The sequence below is a fragment of the Rana temporaria genome, chromosome 5 (assembly GCF_905171775.1).
Source record: "Rana temporaria chromosome 5, aRanTem1.1, whole genome shotgun sequence".
Taxonomy (NCBI): Eukaryota; Metazoa; Chordata; class Amphibia; order Anura; family Ranidae; genus Rana; species Rana temporaria.
The window spans coordinates 100,034,485-100,050,284 of record NC_053493.1 but is presented as its reverse complement, the minus strand read 5'-3'; the positions used below and the strand labels follow the sequence as shown (position 1 = coordinate 100,050,284).

Genomic DNA, 15,800 nt, shown 5'->3' with positions numbered 1-15,800 from the left:
GGGCTCCATAATCTCCTATTGCCTGGGAGCCCCATAATCTCCTATTGCCTTGGGGCCCCATAATCTCCTATTGCCCGGGGGCCCCATAATCTCCTATTGCCCGGGGGCCCCATAATCTCCTATTGCCCGGGGGCCCCATAATCTCCTATTGCCTTGGGGCCCCATAATCTCCTATTGCCTTGGGGGCCCCATAATCTCCTATTGCCCGGGGGCCCCATAATCTCCTATTGCCCGGGGGCCCCATAATCTGCTATTGCCTTGGGGCCCCATAATCTCCTATTGCCTTGGGGGCCCCATAATCTCCTACTGGCCAGGGGCCCCATGAGTTGTCAGTTCACCCCTGATGTGGGGTCCTGGGTTTAGTAACACTTTAAGAGCAGGCACATCTTTCCTTTCAGGGTACCCAGGGAGCTGTCAAACTATGCGCTCCATTATGCAAACACCAGCTTCAGCAGGGATGCTGATGATTGGCTCCATTCAAGTCTTACATTTAGTCATGAAAGGCACCCATTAAATAAATTACAAAGTCCAATGGAAATAAAAAAAAAAAAAAAAAAACTTAAAAATCTTTAATACACTGAATAAAATGATCCACACTCTAGGGTCACTGAGCTGTGACCTCCAATAACTGCGCAAGGTTGTACATTTTTCAGTACGTTGCTTCTGGTAATGCTATTTTCCAGTACCAAGGGATGCAAGTTGTATCTGACACGGTTATCTGTGCATGTCAGGAATGTATTCAGCACTGAACGGAAGATAATACCTTGTGCTCAGAGACCATGAAGAGAAATTCACTCTCAGTATGTATGTGACTCTGCTGAGTTCTATCACATAGCAGGAGTGTGTGTGTTTCCATTCAGTGCATCCACCATTGTATAAACATTTCATAATAAGAAATAGTGTGTGTGAATCAACTAACAATTCACGGGGAAGAAGTTGGCAGAGTTTCCTCGCTATGTATGCATAGTCACGTCAGAGGTAGATAAGCATTGTGTAAGCCAGGAGTAGGCAACCCTGGAGAGGTGGAGATCTACCTGAGCAACACGGAAGAGATCAAAGATTGCCAGGGTGCAGCATGCTTTTTCTTAGGGGAATAACCTAGCAAAGCTCCTTGAAAAGTAATAAGGTGTTAAGAGTTGGGGTCAGTAGTAAGTAACATAGGGGTCTATTTATTAAATGCAGACAGGCATTTCACTTTGCAAGTGCAGTTGCACTCATTTTGCCCAGAGATTAGTAAATGAGGTGAAGCTCGGCTGATTTTCATCATTCAATCATGTACAAGCAAAAATGTTGTTGTTTTTTTTCCCTTGTAGGTGAAGCTTCTCCATATTCACTAAACTCTGGGGAACATGCGTGCAACTGCCCTTGCAAAGTGCACAGTCTATTTGTCTTTAGTAAATCAACCCCACAAAGTTTAACGCTCAGTAGTGGTAGTAATAGTAGTACAGAGGTCAGGAGTCAGTAACACAGAGGTCAGTAGTATGCAAAGTAGAGTGCAGAGGTCAGTAATATATAATGCAGAATGCAGGGGTTAGAAGTAAGTAACAGAGTGTAGGGGTTTGTAGTAAGTCGTGCAGATTGCAAGGGTCAGGAATGATGCAACGTTCAGAGGTCAGGAGAAAATGCAGGATGTACGGGTCAGTGGTAAGTAATACAGAGTTTAGAGGTCAGTAGTGTGAAAATCAGAATGTGGCTCACTCTGTTCACATCACACTGCTCCAGTAACACTCAAAAATAGAAACAAGAGAGGCAGATTCCGGCCTATCCCCAGACAACGTTATTTGTGACGAAACGTGTAGGCTGGGGCCTGCAACTGTGACATCGTCACGTGATCCATCTCCAATTGGTCGATGCACATTTATGCCCGGAGGATAGCCTGTAGGAACATCGCAAACTTTCTACATGTCTTGATTGACTTTATGATGGTTTGACATTGGATTCTTGAAAGTGCAATCTTTTATCTTTGCCCATTAAATGATTTATTGTACTGCACTATGGAAACACCTCCATTGTTTCTGTTTTAGAGTGGTACTGGAGCAGTGTGAACAGAGTGAGCCACTCAGGGAGACCTATTTCCTCGTGCCTTGTCTGACCACTTTTAACTCGGTGGTCATTCGTATCTGTAAGCAGCTAGAATTATTCACCTTGCTGCCAGCTCACTTTCATTTACAGGTCTCCTCCAGACCTCCGACAGGGAAAGGGGAACTCCTCTCTGTCACTCTGTGTTCTCCATGTATCAGCATGCTCCTTGTACTGCAGCACACAGCTCCTTGTGGTACTTCACACTCCTTCTCTCTGAGCTCTGCTGTGCAGACTGTACATTTGACTGCAGGAGGCTGTACTCAAGTACACTGCTTGCATTTATAAAATACACGTAACGTCCTCGCTTCGGCAGGACATATACTATAGATATGCTAAGATTGGAACGATACGGAGAAGATTAGCATGGCCCCTGCACAAGGATGACGTTGGATGACGATGGTGTTCCATATTTTTTGAAAGGCTAACTATCCCCTTGCTTTTTGCCTAGCGTGCCCGGTCAGGCCACCTTGCTGCCGACAAGTCATACTTTTGTTTACAAAAACAGTAGCTGCTGACTTTTTAAAAAAAAAGCCCCTCAGCTGTCCCACAATCCAGCATTGCACTCACCCGTGCTGTGTTCTCCCGGCGTCCTCCCTCGGCGGTGCCGGCATCTCTACTATGGGCACCTGGCTGTGACGGCTTGTGGCTTCACAGCCGGGTGGCCACTGCGCAGGCGAGAGTGGCGCTGTGCTCTGTGACTGGTCCCAAAGTCTTCTAGGACCTATCATGTGTCCCAGAAGACTTTGGGAGGGAGAACGTCCACTTCCGATTGCCTAAGGCGACCGGATTGGAAGTGGGAGCAGGTACCTGTGAAAATTGGGGACTCACTCTCCCCCCTCCTCCCCAAAAGCTCAGTTTCACAAACAGGAGCTGGGGAGGAGGCCTTAAAGCGGAGGTTCCACTTTAGGGTGGAACTCCGCTATAGGAAAAAATAAATAAAATGGGCAGACTCAATCTTTTTTTGCTGTCGCCCTTCTATGTTTTAAAATGTTATCCCCATGGAACCTTTCGCCTGGGTTTTCTTTCTTTTGTTTGAATGCCTTGTACATGTGCCACATCCATAAGCTTAAAGTTGATGTAAACCAAAATGTTTTATTTATTTTTTTGCTGTCACAATGTAGAGTATAAGATTTCCTATCATCTGTGCCCAGTCTTGCCACAAAGAGTTAATCCAGCTCTGAGCAATCCTCTTTTCTTTTTTCAGTGAGATAAACGGACAAACAGGAGAAAACTTTTGTCCGTTCTTCCCCCTTGCTGTGAATGACAGGTTATTTACATATCTCATGCACTAGCCTGAGACAGGCATTATTTTTTAATTCCCACCCCCACTCCTTTTCTGAAGTCATGTGGTTACTTTTCTGGATTTTGACTGGATGTTAGTGATCATAGTAGAATTTAGTGTAAGGGGAGTGGGCGGGGAGTCTACTGGCATCACGACTCCACCCACTGAGCTCCAGACAACAGATCCACCCACAGAATCTGCAGTTTTTCAGTTCTTCAGTTCTTATAACAGACAGGGGGGAGACATTTGACAGGTAAGGATACATGCAGGAGGCATGTATATTTTTATAGATCAGCACTATGGCAGTAGTTTAGAAAGGATGAGAGTGGCTTTACATCCGCTTTAATGGATCCAATTCCTGGTTCCATGAAGTTTGGATGTTGCGATCAACCCCTTGGCGTTTAATGGATTCCCAATAAAGATACCGATTTTTTATGCTGCAAGTGCAGCCATCTCTTCTAACTCAGCTCAGCATAAAAATCAAAATAAATCAGCTTCCATTTTTTTTTTTTGTCAAAGCTTATTATAACAATCTGACGTTAGAAGCTTATTGGCTACCATGCAGAGCTCCACCAGATTTTGCACTCTCCAGTTTTAGTAAATCAACCCCACTGTGTTGTGGCTGGAGTGTACCTTTAATAATATCTCAGTTTATATCATCTTCTGCCATTGCCTTTGTAACAATGTTTATATTACTGCTGCAGTAGGAAAAATACTGATTTATTTTTCACAAGGTCAAAAATGAATTCAATTTCTACTGCTGACTGTGTTCAACCATAACAGCTGATTTATTTGATTGACCTTTGATAAGCGCTGCACATTTTAAACAGATCAGTTGGTTTCTGCGATTTCATTTCATTTTATAGCAGGAGCTGCCATGTCTGTGAATTGGAAAGATACAACGTGTAAATTGTGCACGCAAGGCCCGTACAGGGTGGGGTTGTTTGCAGCACTCAGAAATGTTAGCAAGAGATATAAATAAAATAAATGCTGGTTTAATATTTTAGCAGCTTGCCTGTAGTTTAACAGAAAACTCAACTGCTAAAAGGCATAGAGGATATCTGCTACCGTTTTATCATTTCAGGCCTTCTGGCAAACTTTCATTGTGTTATGTCCAAGTCAGCTGTATGATTTGTTAATTGTTTCCTGGGGGGTTTCAGACCTGCACACCTTGGGCCAGATTCAGCATTGAATTACGCCGGCGTATCTATAGATACGCCGCGTAAATTCAAAGCTGCGCCGGCGTATCATTTTTCTGTATTCAGAAAGCAAGATACTCCGACATTAGCCTAAGATCCGACTGGCGTAAGCCTCTTACACCGTCGTATCTTAGGGTGCATATTTATGCTGGCCGCTAGGAGGCGCTTCCGTTGTTTTCGGCGTAGAATATGCAAATTATTTTTTTACGTCGTTTACGTTAGGCTTTTTCGGCGTAAGGTTACTCCTGCTATTAGGAGGCGCACGCAATGTTAAGTATGGCTGTAGTTTCCGTGTCGAAATTTGAAAAATTTACGTCGTTTGCGTAACTCGTCCGTGAATGGGGCTGGACGTTATTTACGTTCACGTCGAAACCAATGACGTCCTTGCGGCGTACTTTGAAGCAATGCACACTGGGAAATAGCACGGACGGCGCATGCGCCGTTCGGGAAAAACGTCAATCACGTTGGGTCACCAAGAATTAACATAAAACACGCCCACTCATCCTCATTTGAATTTTGCGCGCTTACGCCGGCCCCATTTACGCTACGCCGCCGTAACTTAGAAGGCAAGTGCTTTGTGAATACAGCACTTGCCTCTCTAACTTACGGCGGTGTAGCGTAAATACGATACTCTGCGCCGCCGTAACAATGCGCGCCCCTACCTGAATCTAGTCCCTTGTGTATTGCCATTTGATGGCATAAAAAGATGCCTGTCAAGCAAACTTTGCATATACTGAAAATACGCAGATATAAGAAATCATGAAGTAAAAAGACTATGTTATGGGTATGTGTCAACCAAGCATAAACTCTTCTATCCTCATCCCCAGTTAATACCCTTTAAGTTACTGGGTGATGCTGTGATTTCAAGATGCAGCCCGGTGTTCTGCTGAGAAAGGTCCCCCCGGCGGATAATGCCCGCCCTGTACTGCACCGGCGCAGCGCTTGTACGGAGCACAACAAAGCCACCGAAAATCGGCAAAGATGAAGAGCTGTGAATGAGCTGTACATGGTGCCTGCGCAATGAGCATGACATAGTGCCACACGCTGCCGCACGCTCTCGATGCTCATGCAACTTTGCAAGGGGCAGGTGTATTACTGTTATATCATGTAAGGGGCGGATGGCTACAGAAGAGGTCGTATTTTAAATTGATGGACAGAGATGGCACCCGCCCCTTACACAATCTAATAGTAATACACCCGCCCTCTGCAGAGTTTCACGAGCATCGGGAGCAAGTGGCAGCGTGAACCACAATGTAGTGCTCATTGCGCAGGCGCCATGGACAGCTGATTCACAGCTGTTCATCTTCGGCGATTTTTCGGCGGCTCTGTTGTGCTCCGTACTGCGCAAGCGCTGCGCAGTACAGAGCCGGCATTATCCGCCAGGGGACCTTTCTCGGTAGGACACCGGGACACATCATGATAGGGACAGAGCACCTAGATAAGGGACTGTCCCAGCAAATCCAAAACAGTCTGCATCTATGCAATACAAGTTTGGATAAATTAACTCAAGTGTCCCACCTTATAACTATGGGTCTTAGGTTTCTACCAGGGGTGTTTTCTGAAAGCAGTGGGCCGCTGTGCAAGGCCATAACTTGGGCCTTCCTACTATACCATGCCAAAAATTGGGTGTGGTTTTTATTGCACTCAATATTGACTGTGGTTTAAAGGGACACAGAGTGCAGGGGTTCAGTAGTAAGTGATGCAGAGTTCAGAGGTCAATAGTAAGTTAGAGTTTCGGGGTCAGGGGTAAGTGAGGCAAAGTTTAGAGGTCAGGATTATGTCATGCAGAGTTCAGGGGTCAAAAGTAAGTGAAACAGACACGAAACAACACAACAGAAAAAAAAGGACGTTAAAGGTTGCCACTCATTATCCCAGGTAAAGGAAGTGAGTACTTAAAGCGGTAGTTCACCCTCTCGTACTTGATGTTACCATCGAGACAGGCATTGTAGCGCGAGCTACAGTATGCCTGTCCCGATTTTTTTAACCCCGTACTCACCTCGTAGTCGTCCATCGTAGATTTCGGCTCCCGCGGGGAATGGGCGTGCCTATGGAGAGGGAGGATGATTGACGGCCGGCCCTGGCACGTCACTCTCCCCGAAGACAGCCGGAGTAGGTCTCGGCTCTTCACGGCGCGTGCGCACAGGCTATGCGCACGCGTCGTGAAGACCAAGCCTATTTCAGCTATTTCCGGAGAAGCGTGACGCGCCAGAGCCGGCCGTCAATCATCCTCCGTCTCCAGAGGCACGCCCATTCCCCGGTATCTTCGATGGACGACTACAAGGTGAGTATGGGGGGAAAAAATTCGGGACAGGCATACTGTAGCTCGCGCTACAATGCCTGATTTAAAGGTAAAAGAAAAAAAAAATGTTTTTTTCCCGTCGATAGGGTGAACCCCCGCTTTAAGGAAATTATAATAAATACAAAGTTTATTCACAATACAAATTCCATAAAACTGGTATAAAAACCACAAACACTAGTTATACATATAACCTGTATTCCCCAATGGAATTAGAGTACAATTGACCTGTAAGAATCTAGCCCATGTAGAGTTTAAATGTGCATTAACAAAAGTAATGGTAACAACAATTTTCCATAAATGTATTAGGCCAGATAACAAAAAGTGCTGGTCATGATCTTTACACGTTTCACTAATCACTGGCTTCTTCAGGAGATCACTCAAATAATCAGAAGCACAAAATGCTCAGTCAAATTGGTTGGATCCAGGTCAACCCAGTGAATTGGGGCAGCACACCAGTGCAACGCAGCTGATAGGGAAGCCCTCAAAGGCAGCCCAAAGCTTGAAAGAATAAAATCACTTCAAAATGGCTGATCCAGGTTGTAAAGTAGTGCAATTCGGATTCATGTGATAAAGGAAACCTATAGAACTTGGTGTGATCTACTTAGCCGGTCCTGGTGTGAATTCCCATGGCCTCCATGAAGAAAAAAATAAGTAATGCAGAGTACAGAGTTCAGAGGTCTATAGTAAGTGTTGTACAGTTCAGGGGCCAATAGCAAGTGACACAGAGTTCAGGGGTCAGTAGTAGGTGACACAGAGTTCAGGGGTCAGTAGTAGGTGACACAGAGTTCACGCCCAACTACTGACTCCCTAGACTGACACCCCTCTTTCACCTCTAACTACTGACATCCAAGACTGACACCCCCTACCCTCCTACAACTACTGACATCCAAGACTGACACATCGAACACTCACCCTCAACTACTGACACCCGTGACTGAAACCCCCCCAACTACTGACATCCCCCTACCCACACCCAACTATTGACATCCTGAGACAAACAACCCACTCCCAAGCACTAAAAGCTCAGACAATCATTTGTGTCCCCATTTCCCTGTGCAACTTTGAGTTGGAATGATCGGAGATACATCTAAGCCTCGTACACACGTCCGAGGATCTCATCAGGAAAAACCCGTTGTTTTCCCTGACGAGATTTTTGGCAAGAAACTCCTGCCGCTGGACTGTACTGACTTTAATTTCAAGTGGTTCTCTTGAAAGGAAAGAACGCGGTGACGTAATTGCTTATGACGAGCATGCGCTTGTCACATTCGATGCCGTTGCTGCCATCTTGCTTCAACCTACCTATGCCGTGGAAGCTACAGTGTATGCATCGAAGTCATTTTGAGCATGCACGGGTATCCACGGCGACAGGTAAGTATACACACTTTCGGGTTTCTCGTCGGGAAACAGGCTCTCTTTTTTTCTCGTCGAGATTCTGCCCAGATTTCCAGACGAGAAACCTGAATGCCTCGTACACATGAACTGGAATCTCGGCAAGAATCAGTTTTCTTGCTGGTTTTTGCAGAGAAACCCGGTCGTGTGTACGAGGCCTTACAGTAGGGGAGTGCAGGAAGTAAACAAACACAGAGGGCACATCAGTCTACCGCATTACCTTTCTATCAGATTTATTAACAATTAAAGGGTTCATTTTATACTCACAAACCAATATATGTATATGCCCATCAATAAAAAATCAAGGAACAGAAATGCCAGGGACCACTGCACACACTTCCAATCACAGATGGACCATGCAGGTCTAAACGTCTGACACAGTTCAAAAGTGGGCTACCATGCTCTTAAAAGTTCAGTTTTGGACTGCTGCACTCATTGAAAACGCACCTACCGCTTGAGTCTGATCACCCTAATCTTACAGATATAATAAAATATTTACAAAAGGGGGTGTACACACTTTTGTGAGATACTGTAAAAGTGAAACGTCATCCCATTTTTGTAAAAGGGAGGGGTAAAAAAAAAAAAAAGAAAAGGTTGCTATAATCCTACCTCCCAACTTTTTGAGATGGGAATGAGGGACACCTATCAGCAAAAGTATGTAGGCATAGGACACACCCCTTGCCACACCCCCTAAAAGGAGAATTGTACAAAAAAAACAAGATTGGTTAAACCCACAAGTGCTTTTTTACCACTACTATTCCTTTATTTTGGCTTCTGGAATTTACAAATGCAGCAATTTAGAAATCAGATGAAAGGTTTAGGGCTGGAAAATACTTGTTGATAGATAGAAAGTGCTTTTTATATACATCTATATAGATCAAAGCAAAATGAGGGGCACATGAGGAGGAATAAGGGACAGGAATGAGGGACAGAGGGACATTGCTCCAAATCAGGGACAGTTGGGAGCTATGATATAATGAGTTGGATTTCGCTTTAAGAAAAGGTAAGTGCAGGTAATATTTAAAAATTGATGTTAGGTACCTGAATTAGGTTTTAGGTCACATGTCTGATGAAGGTGCGCTGATAGATTTCTGTAACTATAATGCAATGACTGAATAAAGCTTTGGACCCATTCTGGAGCTCCTGGTGTGCTGAAGACATTTCTTGTTTAAAATATAGGTTTGATAGACTTAGGTTTGCAGTAACATTACACTATTACCATTGAATGAAGCTATTTAAGTGTGAACCCCTATCATAGGGAAACACGGGAAAAGCCCCATACACACTATGGGCCAGATTCGCAGTGGACTTACGCCGGCGTATCTCCACGTACGCCGTCGTAAGTCCGAATGTGAGCCGTCGTATCTATGCGCCTGATTCTTAGGATCAGTTACGCATAGATTTGGCCAAGATATAAGCGGCGTAAGTCTCCTACGCCGTCGTATCTTGGGTGTATATTTACGCTGGCCGCAAGGGGCGCTTCCGTAGATTTACGCGTTGAATATGTAAATTAGGTATATACGCCGATTCACAAACATACTTGCGCCCGCTACGCCGTTTACGTTAGGCTTACGTCCGGCGTAAAGTTACCCCTGCTATATAAGGCACAGTCAATGCAAAGTATGGACGTCGGCAAGCGCCGTTTGTTAGGCGCGTCATTTACGTGGGGTCACGATTCATTTACATACAACACGCCCCCTACCAGCCTATTTTGAATTAGGCGGGCTTATGCCGGCCAATTTACGCTACGCCGCCGCAACTTACGGAGCAAGAGCTTTGTGAATACTGCACTTGCCTGTCCAAGTTGCGGAGGCGTAGTGTAAATAGGATACGCTACGCCCGCACAAAGATACGGACAGATACGTGAATCTGGCCCGATCAGTTTTCCTGCAGGTTCTTCTCTTCAGGTTTACCAAAACCATCTAATATAAGGTCAAACCTTAAGTTTCAATTCGTATGCAATCAGGCAGGCCCTTGCACTACATGGTTTTGGTAAACCTGAAGAGAAAAACCTGCAGGAAAAATGATAGTGTGTATGGGGCTAAATGCCTCGTAAAAGAAACGTTGTTTTCCTCAACGAGATTCTTGTCAAGCTTTCCTTGCATACACACTGTCGAGACAAAATCTTGTCGTTCTCAAATGCGGTGACGTACAACACGTACGACGGGACTATAAAAGGGAAGTTCGATTCCACTGGCGCCACCCTTGGGGCTGCTTTTGCTAATCTCGTGTTACCGCGTGTTAAGTAAAAGTTTGGTGAGAGACGATTCACGCTTTTCAGTCTGTTACAGCGCAACGAATGTGCTATCTCCATTACGAACGCTACTTTTACCGAAGGTGCGCTCCCATCTCATACTTTATTCTGAGCATGCGCTGGTTTTTAAGTATTCACACGAACATGTTTCTCAACGTAAACCAGCCCGATGAGGAACACGATGAGGAAATTGAGACTCCCGACGAGAAAAAAGAGAGCATGTTCTCTTTTTTTTCTCGTCAAGATCCATGACAGTTTTCTCGACGAAAAACATACACACGACCGTTTTTCTCTGCAAAAAAGCTCTGCCAGCAGTTTTCTTGATGGTTTTTGCAGAGGAAAACGGTCGTGTGTACGAGGCAATAGAGTGCTGAAGATCAGCCAACAGTAACTACAGAGGAGGGAGAATAGGTAAGTATTAATCTATAGAATTCAGACAAGATTAGATTTTGGCATTCAGTTCCATCTTCCAGTAAGCTAAGTGATAGGAGCAGACAAAGCAATGTAATTATAATGTTTTGAAACTGACATATTGCTTATAGTTTATAATGACACAGTTCATTGCTGTCTACGGTTAGCATTATTTATCACCAAATGCAGGCAATATAATGAATTCTCAAATGCACCACTTCACTGGATTTCTCATCTAGAGAATTGCTTTTTTCAACAATAAGTCAATGAGTAATATTCAAGATAAGTGAGGCATTCGCTGTTAAATACACCAACCTCTACACACTGCATGGACGGATAGCAATAAAATCCACTATTGAAAAATGGCAACTAAATACAATTGATTAATTTCAACTCTTTTGCCGCGTACAGACGATCGGACATTCCGACAACAAAACCGTGGATTTTTTTCCGACGGAATGTTGTCTCAAACTTGTGTTGCATACACACGGTCACACAAATGTTGTCAGAATTTTCGAACGTCGAGAACGTGGTCACGTACAACACTACGACGAGCCGTGAAAAATTAAGTTCAATGATTTCGAGCATGCGTCAAATTGATTCTGAGCATGCGTAGAACTTTGCGTAGAACTTTTGTTGTCGGAAAAATTGAGAACCAGCTCTCAAACATTTGTTGTCGGAAATTCGGACAGCAAATGTCCGATGGAGCCTACACACGGTCGGAATATCCGACCAAAAGCTAACATCGTACATTTGTTGTCGGAATTTCTGATCGTGCGTTACAATAGCAAAACTCTGCTGATATTTTATGCATCCTAAGGCAAAGCCACATTTCAATTTATAACTGAGACTGAAGACCAGGCGGGTATAAAACCCAATTTTAAAAGGTTGCGTATTCCTTTATGATTACCGTATTTGCCGGCGTATAAGACGACTGGGCGTATAAGACGATCCCCTAATTTTCCAGGAAAAATGTTGGTTTTGGGATATACTCGCCATATAAGACTACCCCCTTCCTACTAGTCTTTCTGGAAGCTGAGGGGGAGCCAGACCTGCTGACAGAAACAGGCTTTTTTCAAATCTCACTGTACCATTACATTACATTCCTCACTGTGCCATTACATTACATTACATGCCTCACTGTGCCGTTACATTACATGCCCCCACTGTGCCATCACTTGCCCCCACTGTGCCATCACTTGCCCCCGATGTGCCATCACTTGCCCCTACTGTGCCATCACTTGCCCCCACTGTGCCATCACTTGCCATCACTTGCCCCCACTGTGCCATCACCTGCCCCACTGTGCCATCACTTTCCCCCCACTGTGCCATCATTTTCCCCCCACTGTCCCATCACTTTCCCCCACTGTGCCAACAGTGCCATCATTCACGTTTTGCAGATTCTGACTTCCAGGCCGGTGACAGTCTCCGTCTGCTGCGAGCGTCCATGATTTAAAAGCCGCGCCTTCTTCTCAGACTGTCCTGTGATAGGCGGAACACAAATTTTCCCAGCAGAGCCTCTGTTCAGTGTTCCACCTATCACGGACGTCCTCTCGTCCGAGGATGAGAAGGCATCCGTGATAGGAGGAACACTGAACAGAGGCGCTGCTGGGAAAATTTGTGTTCCGCCTATTGCAGGACAGTCTGAGAAGAAGGCGCGGCTTTTAAATCATGGACGCTCGCAGCAGACGGAGACTGTCACCGGCGTATAAGACGACCCCCGACTTTGGATGCATTTTTTTGCATCCAAAAAGTCGTCTTATACACCGGAAATTACGGTATGTCATTTACACATACTAGCAAAAGTACCAGAATCTTCCTTGATATCAGGCTGTTGTCATTTCTTGTACATCAAAACGAATGAAGGCTATACATGGGTCGAATTTTAAACAAATTTTCATTAGAAAATCGTAATTAAGAAATTTTGTTCAAATTTCGCACCATCGGTGGGCCACAGCAACAGCCAATTTTTGTGGGGCCATCAAATTTGAGTGATCAGGCATATCGGATTTTTTTTTTTAAAAGGAACAAATTTCTAATCAATGATGGGAGAATCGTGCGAGAAATATAATTGAAAAATAAATGAGCATGAGCTGTGACCTGGAAAGAATAAAAAGACAAATTTCATTTTCTGTAGCAACAGGGGGTGAAATTTAAGTCTTGGTCAGTCAAATTTCGAAATCAATGGTGGCACCATCGGAATACGAAACGCACAAAATTATGGATTTTCTAAAGAAAATTTGGTTTGGAATTTGACCCATGTATGGCCTGCTTTAAACTAGGAAAGGGAAGGCAGTACTAAGAACCAATCAAGCTCTGCTGCATGCACATGTACTGACAGGAGGATAGAGCAGCCAGGGCACTTTCACACTGGTGCTGTACAGTTTTACCATATCACAAGTGCAGCAAAGTGTACCCGCAGTTTTGGTGTGGGTTAGCTGTGCTTTGCCCTAGATCTCCATTATGAAATGAGCAGCCCTCTAGATGTTAACCACTTACCGCCCGGCGCACGCAGATATACGTCTGCAGAATGGCACGGACAGGCAGAAGGACGTATATATAAGTCGCGGGTCCAGCGGACTCGATTGCTGCGGGCATCCCCGCGATCGTCTCACGAAGAGATAGAACGGGGAAATGTAAGTGTAAACACAACATCTCCCTGTTCTGCCTAGTGACACTGGCCCAGATTCAAGTAGATTTGCGCTTTATTTGCGGGGGAGCAGGGCAACGATTTTGCCCTGCGCCCCCGCAAATAATTTGCGCTACCCTTGATTCACGGAGCAGTAGCTCCGTGAATTGCGAGGGCGCGCCGGCAAATTTGCCCGGCGTAAGAGCGCGCAAGTTAAATGATCCCGCCGGGGGCGGGAATCATTTAAATTAGGCGCGCTCCCGCGCCGAGCGTACAGCGCATGCTCCGTCGGGAAACTTTCCCGACGTGCATTGCGGCAAATGACGTCGCAAGGACGTCATTTGCTTCAAAGTGAACGTGAATGGCGTCCAGCACCATTCACGAATCACTTACGCAAACGCCGTGAAATTCAAATTTCACGGCGCGGGAAGGCCGGCTATACTTTAGCATTGGCTGCCCCTACTATTAGAAGGGGCAACCTTGCGCTAAAGTTGCCGTACGGAAACTCCGTACCTGGCTTGCGCGGGGCCCGCGCAAGCTTGTGAATCAGTGGTAGTATGCAATTTGCAAAAATCTGCTAAATCTGATCACAATGGGAGCGCCCCCTAGCGGCCCACGCAAGAATGCAGCCTAAAATCTGCGAGGCATAAGAGCCTTATGCCGCGCAGATTTTAGGCTGCAGTCGGTGTAACGAGGTTCCTGAATCAGGAGCACTCGTTACACCGGAGCAAGTAAGCAATTGCGCTGTGTAACTTATGGTTACACGGGCGCAATTGCTTCTTGAATCTGGGCCACTGTCACTGATCGTGTTCCCTGTCATCGGGAACAACGATCAGTAACGTGTCACAGAAAGCCACGCCCCCTACAGTAAGAATCACTCCCTAGGGAACATTTAACCCCTACAGCGCCACCAAGTGGTTAACCCCTTCACTGCCAGTGTCATTTTCACAGTAACCAGCGCATTTTTATAGCACTGATCGCTGTATAAATTACAATGGTCCCAAAAATGTGTCAAAAGTGTCCAATGTGTCCGCCATAATGTTGCAGTCACGATAAAAATCGCTGATCGCCGCCATTACTAGTAAAAAAAAAAATATTAATAAAAATGCTATAAAATTATCCCCTATTTTGTAGACGCTATAACATTTGCGCAAACCAATCAATACACGCTTATTTTGATTTCTTACCAAAAATATGTAGAAGAATACATATCGGCCTAAACTGAGGGAAAAAAAATTTATATCTTTTTTGGGGATATTTATTATAGCAAAAAGTACAAAATATAAAAAAAAATTCTAAATTGTTGCTCTGTTTTTGTTTATAGCGCAAAAAACGCAGAGGTGATCAAATACCACCAAAAATAAGCTCTATTTGTGGGGAAAAAAAGGACGTCAATTTTGTTTGGGAGCCACGTCGCACGACCGCGCAATTGTCAGTTAAAGCGACGCAGTGCCGAATCGCATAAAAGTGGCCCGGTCATATAACAAAAAAATGGTCCAGGGCTTAAGTTGTTAAATAGAACTTTTAACCACGTAGGCCCAATCTAACTTTCAAAAATCATATTTTCCTGGAGTTCAGCTTTAACATTCTTCTGTATTGTATGCACGCTCTTTTGCCATTTTAACCCTGCTTGCATTGTTAATTTTACTTACGCTTCAGAATCACTGTTCATTCATTCCAATGGGCAGGGCCTTTTGTGAGCTCTAAATACAGCGTTCCCAAACCGCCCCAAAGATGCTGTTTGCAGGAGTTTTCAGAACGTCCTGCAAGCGCACCACTCCAGTGTGAAAGGAGTTTTAGTTATATAGTAAGGTTAAAAAAAGGAACAGGTTCATCCAGTTTAACATGTGTGAGCGTGTGCTACAGATAACCATATCCTTGTATATTGGGTTCACTGGGCATAAGGCCTCGTACACACGACCAAGGAACTCGGCGGGCGAAACACATCATTTTCCTCGTCGAGTTCTTGTTAGGCTTGTCGAGGAACTCGACAAGCCAATTTTCTCCATTCCTGTCGAGGAAAAAGAGAACATGCTCTCGTTTTGGCTCATCGAGTTCCTCGACAGTTTTCTCGCTGAAAAATGTACACACGACCGGTTTCCTCGGCAAAAGAAATCTCCCACCAAGTTTCTTGATGGATTCTGTCGTGTGTACGAGGCCTAACAGTTTCTGAAATTATTTACATTCTCTGCTGATACCACTAACTGTGGAAGGGAGTTCCACATCTTTCTGCCCAGTAGCAATAGAACAATAGA

General features: G+C 44.9%; 1 protein-coding gene and 1 pseudogene across 1 annotated transcript in view; one reads left to right on the top strand and one right to left on the bottom strand.

Moving 5' to 3' along the window:
- The window catches only part of CHN2 (chimerin 2), a 438,139-nt gene that overhangs the window by 320,836 nt on the left and 101,503 nt on the right, over positions 1–15,800 (bottom strand). The gene's annotated exons all lie outside the window — the stretch shown is intronic.
- On the top strand, positions 2,399–2,496 carry LOC120942090 (annotated as a pseudogene).